The sequence below is a fragment of the Poecilia reticulata genome, chromosome 14 (genome assembly GCF_904066995.2).
Source record: "Poecilia reticulata chromosome 14, P_reticulata-male-v2, whole genome shotgun sequence".
Classification (NCBI taxonomy): domain Eukaryota; kingdom Metazoa; phylum Chordata; class Actinopteri; order Cyprinodontiformes; family Poeciliidae; genus Poecilia; species Poecilia reticulata.
Window position 1 is genome coordinate 7,870,090 of NC_088843.1, and position 7,493 is coordinate 7,877,582.

Consider the following 7,493-nt stretch of genomic DNA (forward strand, 5'->3'; position numbering starts at 1 on the left):
CAATCAGCTTCAGGAGATACAAAGAAATGGCTATTCAGCAGAAACGGTGACTAGACTTTTCCAGTCAATGAACGCACCGTAGTAATCGTTACCAAGTTGTGCATCCATGAGGAAGAGTCATCTTCCTTATGGACGATGATTCTGAGAGAAGTTATCAGCATGGTTTTTAAAATGAAGCATAAGAAAACACAGAGAACGCACTTTGAAGGAAACTATTTTCTTTCTTTCACATGTCCTGATCTTTTGGGCAAACAGTACGATGACTCTGGTTATGTTTACTGTCACTGTCTCTCTATGACATGTTAAAAGGGGGATGTATAATGTAAAATTGTCTTTTTTTTAAGCTTTATATTGTTATGTATATATGCTATGTGATATGGCAGCGGAAAATGAATAAAAAATGTGTTGGCATCTGCATTCTCAGATTGCTTCATGAACCATGCTAATTGCTGATGCAACATTCCCGAGTTAGTTATAAATTATAACCCTATTGGCTAAAAATATTTCCAGTCAGGTCGTATTTAATCATACATTATAGATCTCAGAAAGGAATCAGAATCAGCAAAGCTAGGTTTCAACAAACCTTTACAAAAACTGGAGGTCAGAATTCAGTGCAACCTTAATAGTAAAGCCAAGTCAAAGTTTATTTTTATTGTTCATGTTGAAAATAAATATATATCAAAGCCTCTACACAAAGTATAAATTATCAGTAGTGGAGACAGTAAAAAAAAAAAAGTACGATTGTATTGCACAGTATGCATTCCAGCTATTCACAAAGCTGTTTGAAGCATACAAATTGCGCAATTAGTATTAAAAATAGTTCTTGAGATTCCTGCTGTCACAATACTGTTTAAATAACAGGAAAAAATAGCTGGAAAACCTTGTTGTTTTAATCAAATGGAACTTAGATGGCGACTTAATGAGGTATGATGTGTTTTCTCCTGCCATCTGCACAGTAAAAAGATAACCCCCCAAAAAAACTTCTGCTGTAACATGTGCACATCAGAGCCTTTCTTCTCTTTTTACTGCCAATATCTGCTGTGCTGCCGTGGCCACAGATGGTTTGAAACACCAGAAAACAGATGAGAGAATAAATCACCCAAACATAGCCACATGCACGCAAGATAATAACCAGAAACTCCCAGGTATGAAGCTCGCATGTGCTCACACGTTCACATAGTTGTGCAACCGCTCACATCATGAACCCGAAATGATTAAAATTTTAGGATTTGTTTGGCTTAGATGGGGGGTCTACCTTGAAGCTGGAAGATCCATTCTCTCAGAGCAGTAACCAGAGTTTGCACCGGCAGCTTCTTCCCTCAACCACAGGGTGCGTTGAAGATGAATAGAGTTAAACTCATAACAGATTCAGGAAATAGGTGAAAACTGAATTTAATATGACAGTGCTATGGGGGTAGAGGTGAAAGGAGAGTGATCATACGGTTCGGGAGTAACGGCTTCTGCATTAATTCAGCACCATCCCTTACTGTGGCAGTGTGTGTATGCAAGTGGAAGAAAGTGGCCCAACTCTGTTCTGCCACTTAGCAGCAACTGGCTTTCTGCTTGGCATTCTGTTGCACACATATTCTATTCAGACACATCTGGGATGATGGGAATATTTTAGCCTGTGGATTTGCAATACATTTATGCAGAAGAACAAAGAAAAATGCATATACCTATATATATATTGAAATACTAATGTTAAAATTCGAGCTGAAGGCTCCAGAGAGAACCTGCCATAACAGGAGCCAGTTGCTCAGTTCCCATCTACATTTTGCATGCCATAAAGAGGGTTTTAAAGTGCTGCTAAGATACTTAAACCATGTTTTGTAATTTTTCCATAAATTACAAACATTTCAAAGTTAAAAAGTCTCTTGGTCTCATTATGTCTGGAAAAAACAATGTTCAGGCAATAGTTTAGCACGGTTTCTCTATATGTTGTTAGTGTCCATCAAAGCTATTAAGAAAGAAACCCAATAAAAAAAAAATACACAGAAGGCAAAAAGATGTAAAAATCAGAGGATTAGGTTTAAATGAGCTTGAAAGTGTGAATATTCTGCTCGCTCTCTATTATTTTTAAATTCCTCGTGTCACTTAAAACCCCCCACACAGACTTACTTGACGATGGGGAACTTTCTTTAAAAGTTAGGAATGCATAAATTTCATATTCATGAGGGACCGTGTTGAAGTAGAGCTGAAGAAAAGCATAGCATCAGCTCCCCAATGGCAGGTAGTGTAGGCTTCTGCTGACAACGCTTGACTAAAACACACAAACACAGCAGCACACACACCCACCCACACATTTCTTTGCTGTGTTGTCACAGGACTATGTGGACTTTAGGTGCCAGTTGTCTCTTAACAAGGTTGAAATAACAGATATGTTCATATGTTCTTGCAGAGTCACTGAATCTCCCAGAGACACATGCTGTCCAGTTACACTGTAAGTCATAAGCTACCATATGGTCACCAGGTTATTAACTCTATGCACCATAAATAAATCAACAGAAGAAATAAACAGTGCTAATACGCTTGGAACTTTGCCACATTGTGTCACATTATATCTCTACAATCCTCAATGTATTTATATAGGATTTAATAACACAAAGTAGCACATAATTGTGAGACTGAAATTTTGGTCTATTTCTCTTTGCAAACTCAGTCGCTACATATTTTGGGTGCATTTAAAGGAGCTCCAGCCATGTTTTCCTCGTCAGTATACTTGTCTCTGCTAAAGAAAACAGAAAATGAAAATGATACATATTAAAAAATGGTGAAAATAATAACAATAAATTATAGTCTGGGAGTTTTCTATGCATGCTGACTTGGTTTTTCTCCAAATTGCTCATATTGTAACAGAATTTGAGGACAAGTGTCATTATCTAAAATTAGACATTTCCCATCCAAACATATGACAATAAAAGAATAACCCTGACTATGGCATCAAAAAGCTTTATTGCTTGCTTTCCTAATTAGGCCTGACCACTTTGACTGATTAACCTCTATGTCGCTAGAGGACCCAATGTTGGGTCCTCGGCGCTTGCCGCAACAAGATCAATTAAAAACACATGCTATACATTTATCAATATAGGCATATTGCATGTCCACGTAAAGGGAATAAGCTCTTCTAAATGATAGAACCAATATTTTCTACCTCGACAACACCCAGCTTGAACACTAAGCAGATTGATAAAAAAAGAAACGCAATTAGACGCTAACGAGGCTAACGAGGCACACCCGGTAAAAGCAACGATGAAAGAGGAAGGAGGCTCAATGCCCTCAAACAATCTATCAGAGTAAAGCCGAAGCTCTGCCGTTTCCAACATTACCAGAATCACCAAGCTACGTGCTAAACTCACTGAAGCAGCAGCTAACGAAGAAAAAAAGAAATAGCTCATTTCACGAAGCTAAAAGCAGAAATCCAGTCCTACCTTTGCTGTTTCGTGGTCATAATCCATATTAGAGTAAATATTTCCACTTTGTCCGATAATCCGTGTTCCCTGCGTCCTTTTCGCATTGTTCTAGGCTCGGTCCAGAGCCTTTTTTGTCTCCTTGCTACCATAAACAAAATCTAGAGGCCAACTGCTTCAATGTACGTCATATACATTTTCCGCGCTGTCATTTTTGAATTCTTTTATGTTTCGTATGGAAGTCAACGGCCTCGGATTCTATTGGTTCTAACGGTTCGAACGACATGTCAATCATCAAAATTGGCCAATGGGTTCCCGAGAAACTGCCCCGCGTACTTTTGAATATCTGAATGCAGAACTGGTTGATTTTACGCACAGAGCGCAGAGCGCAGACAGATTCCAGGAGGGTTTTTTCGCGGTGTTTTTGACTTTTTTGTCATCACAAAGTCCATAAAGGATTATTTTTTTCAGACAATTTTGTGGCATTTTCTCTCAATTTTTTTTTTACATCTGAGAGAATAATGGCCAACAAAATGAAGAAGGTTTTCACAGCTGAGGAGGTGCTGGATATATTGACCACTGATAGCGGTGCTGATCTTTTTCCCATCGACTCTTCCTCTGATGAGGAAGATTTAATTCATCAAGATGGAAATACAAGTGATCCAGATTATGAAATTCCAACATCAGCGAGGTTTGTAATTAATTTTGCTATATCCATGTTTATTTTTGTGCAGTTCATAGTATATGTGCTATGCCTATCAAACTCTTTTTGTGGGGTAAAACTGGGAGATTACAACATGATATAAGTAAATTATAATTTATCAAATTTTACTATTACAACTGAAAATGAATACTACTTCAAATGAGAAACCAAAATCACAACATGATAAAAAAAATGTGTTAGAATTTTTATGAGCAAACATATTTTTATATCACATAAATTTCTTAATTTTTTATGTTTTTATTTGTGTTAATTTGTTAATCTGGGACCCAAAGGCAAATTTTGTGCCACAAACGAGCAAATGTTGTATGACAAAAAAAAAAAAAATCTTTGAATCCCTGAATTTTTATTTCTTTTCCACGTGATTTTATAGTGATGATGGTGAGGAGGAGGATGACAATCAACTGCCATCTGGACAAGCATCCTCCAGTACATCCCGAGTAGGGCCATGTTCTTCCGCTTCCCCTGCAGAGCCACATCCAGACCTTTATCAGGTTGGAGATGCACAGAAAAAAAGGAAACAAAAAGCCCCCCACAAATCTGTGCATCCAAAGCGGGGATGGGGTGATTCTCTATCAGAGGAAAAATGGCACAGTAGAGAAGATGAAGACCAAAAGCCACAACCATTCAGGTTTGTGCCAGCCAGGATGCCCGGGCCCACTTTTGATACCACATTTTCTTGGTCTCCACTGAGCCTCTTCCAGCTTTTTTTTAGTCCTTCTGTAGTCCGTGCAGTTATTGACAACACCAATGCCAATGCTGTGAGAAGACTAAGGGCTGGAAAAAAGTTCATCTGGAAGGAGCTGACAGTGAAAGATTTTTACATTTTTATGGCCATCGTCATTTTCACCAGTCTTGTGAGTTTGCATCGTACATCTGACTACTGGAGAAAGTCGTGGCCATATAACTTCTCCTTCCCTGGAGATAAGATGACAAGATGTCGTTTTGAAGCCATCTTGTGGTCTCTTCATCTTAGTAACCCTCAGGAAGATGAGAAGAATGAAAAAAAGAAGAACACGGCAGAGTATGACAGGCTTTTCAAGATCAAGCCGTTGTACACAGATATTGTGACCGCCTGCCAGACCTACTTCCAGCCACAACAGAAAATCTCCATTGACGAACGGATGGTTGCGTCCAAAGCCCGCAACAGCATGAAACAGTACCAGAAGGACAAGCCAACAAAGTGGGGCTTCAAGCTTTTTGTTTTGGCAGATTCCACCACTGGCTACACCTGGAATTTTTTTATTTATACTGGTAAAAATGTTTCCACCACAGGGCAGGGCCTGAGCTACACTTCAGTGATGGACCTCCTTCCGTTCTCTTTGCTTGGAAGAGGGTATACGCTGTATGTAGACAATTTCTACACCAGCCCCACACTTTTTACAGATCTGAGTGTAAAATACATCGGCTGTTGTGGGACAATAAGAAAAAACCGTGTTGGTTTTCCTCAAACAACCACTAACGACCTGCCCAAAAAGGCTGAGAGGGGAGATCTACGGTGGCTGAGGAGAGGTAATCTACTTTTTGTGAAGTGGATGGACACACGCGAGGTGACCATGTGCTCCACAGTCCACACAGCTTTCAGTGGAAAAACTATCCAGCGGAGGGTAAAAAGTGGTGGTGTGTGGCAGACTAAAAGCATACCTGCTCCTGATTCCGTCATCGATTACAATAAACACATGGGTGGTGTGGATTTGTCCGATGCGTTAATCAGTTATTACAGTGTACAGCAAAAGTCCATGAAATGGTACAAAAAATTTTTCTACCATTTTATAGACATTGCAACAGTGAACAGCTTCATCCTCTACAAGGAGCTCTTGAAACTGAGAAGGGATCCTGCCTCCACAAGTACAACCGACCACAAAAAGTTCAAAGAGCAGCTTGCTGCAGAAATGATTGAGTTTGCTGAGAGCTCAACACCATCTTCACCGCCACCTCAACCACTGACATGCATGCCAGAATTTTATGAAAGTGCTGACATTCAAACCCGGAAGTACTGCAGGAGATGCAAGGATGCTGGCAGCACAAGGGTGAAGACACCCATTTATTGCAGGAGGTGCCAAGTCCCTCTGTGCCTTTCATCCACAAGAAACTGCTTCAAAGAGTGGCATGATGCCAAATAATGTAAATATGTAAATGAAGATGATGTTCTTATCAATAGGTAATGAGTAATTGTTGTTTACAACTGTGTTGTCAGTGAGGGTTTGTTTTTGTTAGTTCAAGGGTGTTTCAGTGGCAGAGATATGGAGTGTGCAACCAATATATGGAGGCTTTAGTCCTCAACATGGCCATGTCAACATGTTGACCTTTGCTGCATTATAAGCATTAAATTATAATTTCCTGCATGTCTTCCTCCTCTTTCCCCCACTTTCCATATGTTTATAGTTGAACAAAAACTAGAGCCACAAAACAACCCTATTGTTGTTGCATTATTGTAATTGTGAGATATATCAGTTTCTTCCTGTGATCATATCATTTTGACAAATCAGTTTTCATTGCCATTTGCATTTTCATTGTTATATAAATGTATTTGAAATGTTATTGTGAGTAAATCTTTTCCATTTTCATTCTATTACAATTTGTCTATATTTCTCTTTTTATAAATGAATGCAACGTGGATTTTTCAAAGGGACCCCCAAAAACAAATGTTATTAGATGTAATTACTTATCTATGATAAGTAATCATTTATTATTTGATAAGATCAAATAATTGAAACAGAACCTACAGAAAAAAACTGAGAAAGTTCAAATGGCACAAATTGTGCCAAATTGTGCCAAAATGGCTCATTTGGAAGGTCCGCCTAGATTTTTATCTAGAAGCACCTCTCTAAAACTCATATGATTAACTTTTGTTTCATGAAACTTGGCACAGTAAAAGGTCAGATTGTGTACTGTTGTTGCTACTTTTTTTGGCTTTCACTGCATGTTTTGAAAGGAGCATTCATAGATTGAAGTGGTTTTTTTTAGGCGGAAATTGATTTTTTTCTTAATTTCTGCTGTTTATCATATTAATACACTTTCCTCAGTAACAGGCAGGGTGGTTTTTAGAGCTGTAACATATTCTCTAGGGTCTTGCCTTTGTTTTGATACCAAAACAATTAAAATAAACTCTGTAGTTCTTGAGATACATTCAATTCATTTTGGGCATGTTATTTTCAGCCATATTGCTCAAAAGGAGGCCATGTGCCGAAGAGGTTAAGTGATTTGATTTAAATGTGACAATGTATATTAATGGACATATAATTTGCTGTGAATACATCAAATTTGCCAAAATACTAATTGCCTTCTGTAGTTGCAGTCTTGAAACAGATAATAGATTAAAATCAAATGAATTCAAGAAATGTGGTTGTTTACATCAAAAACTG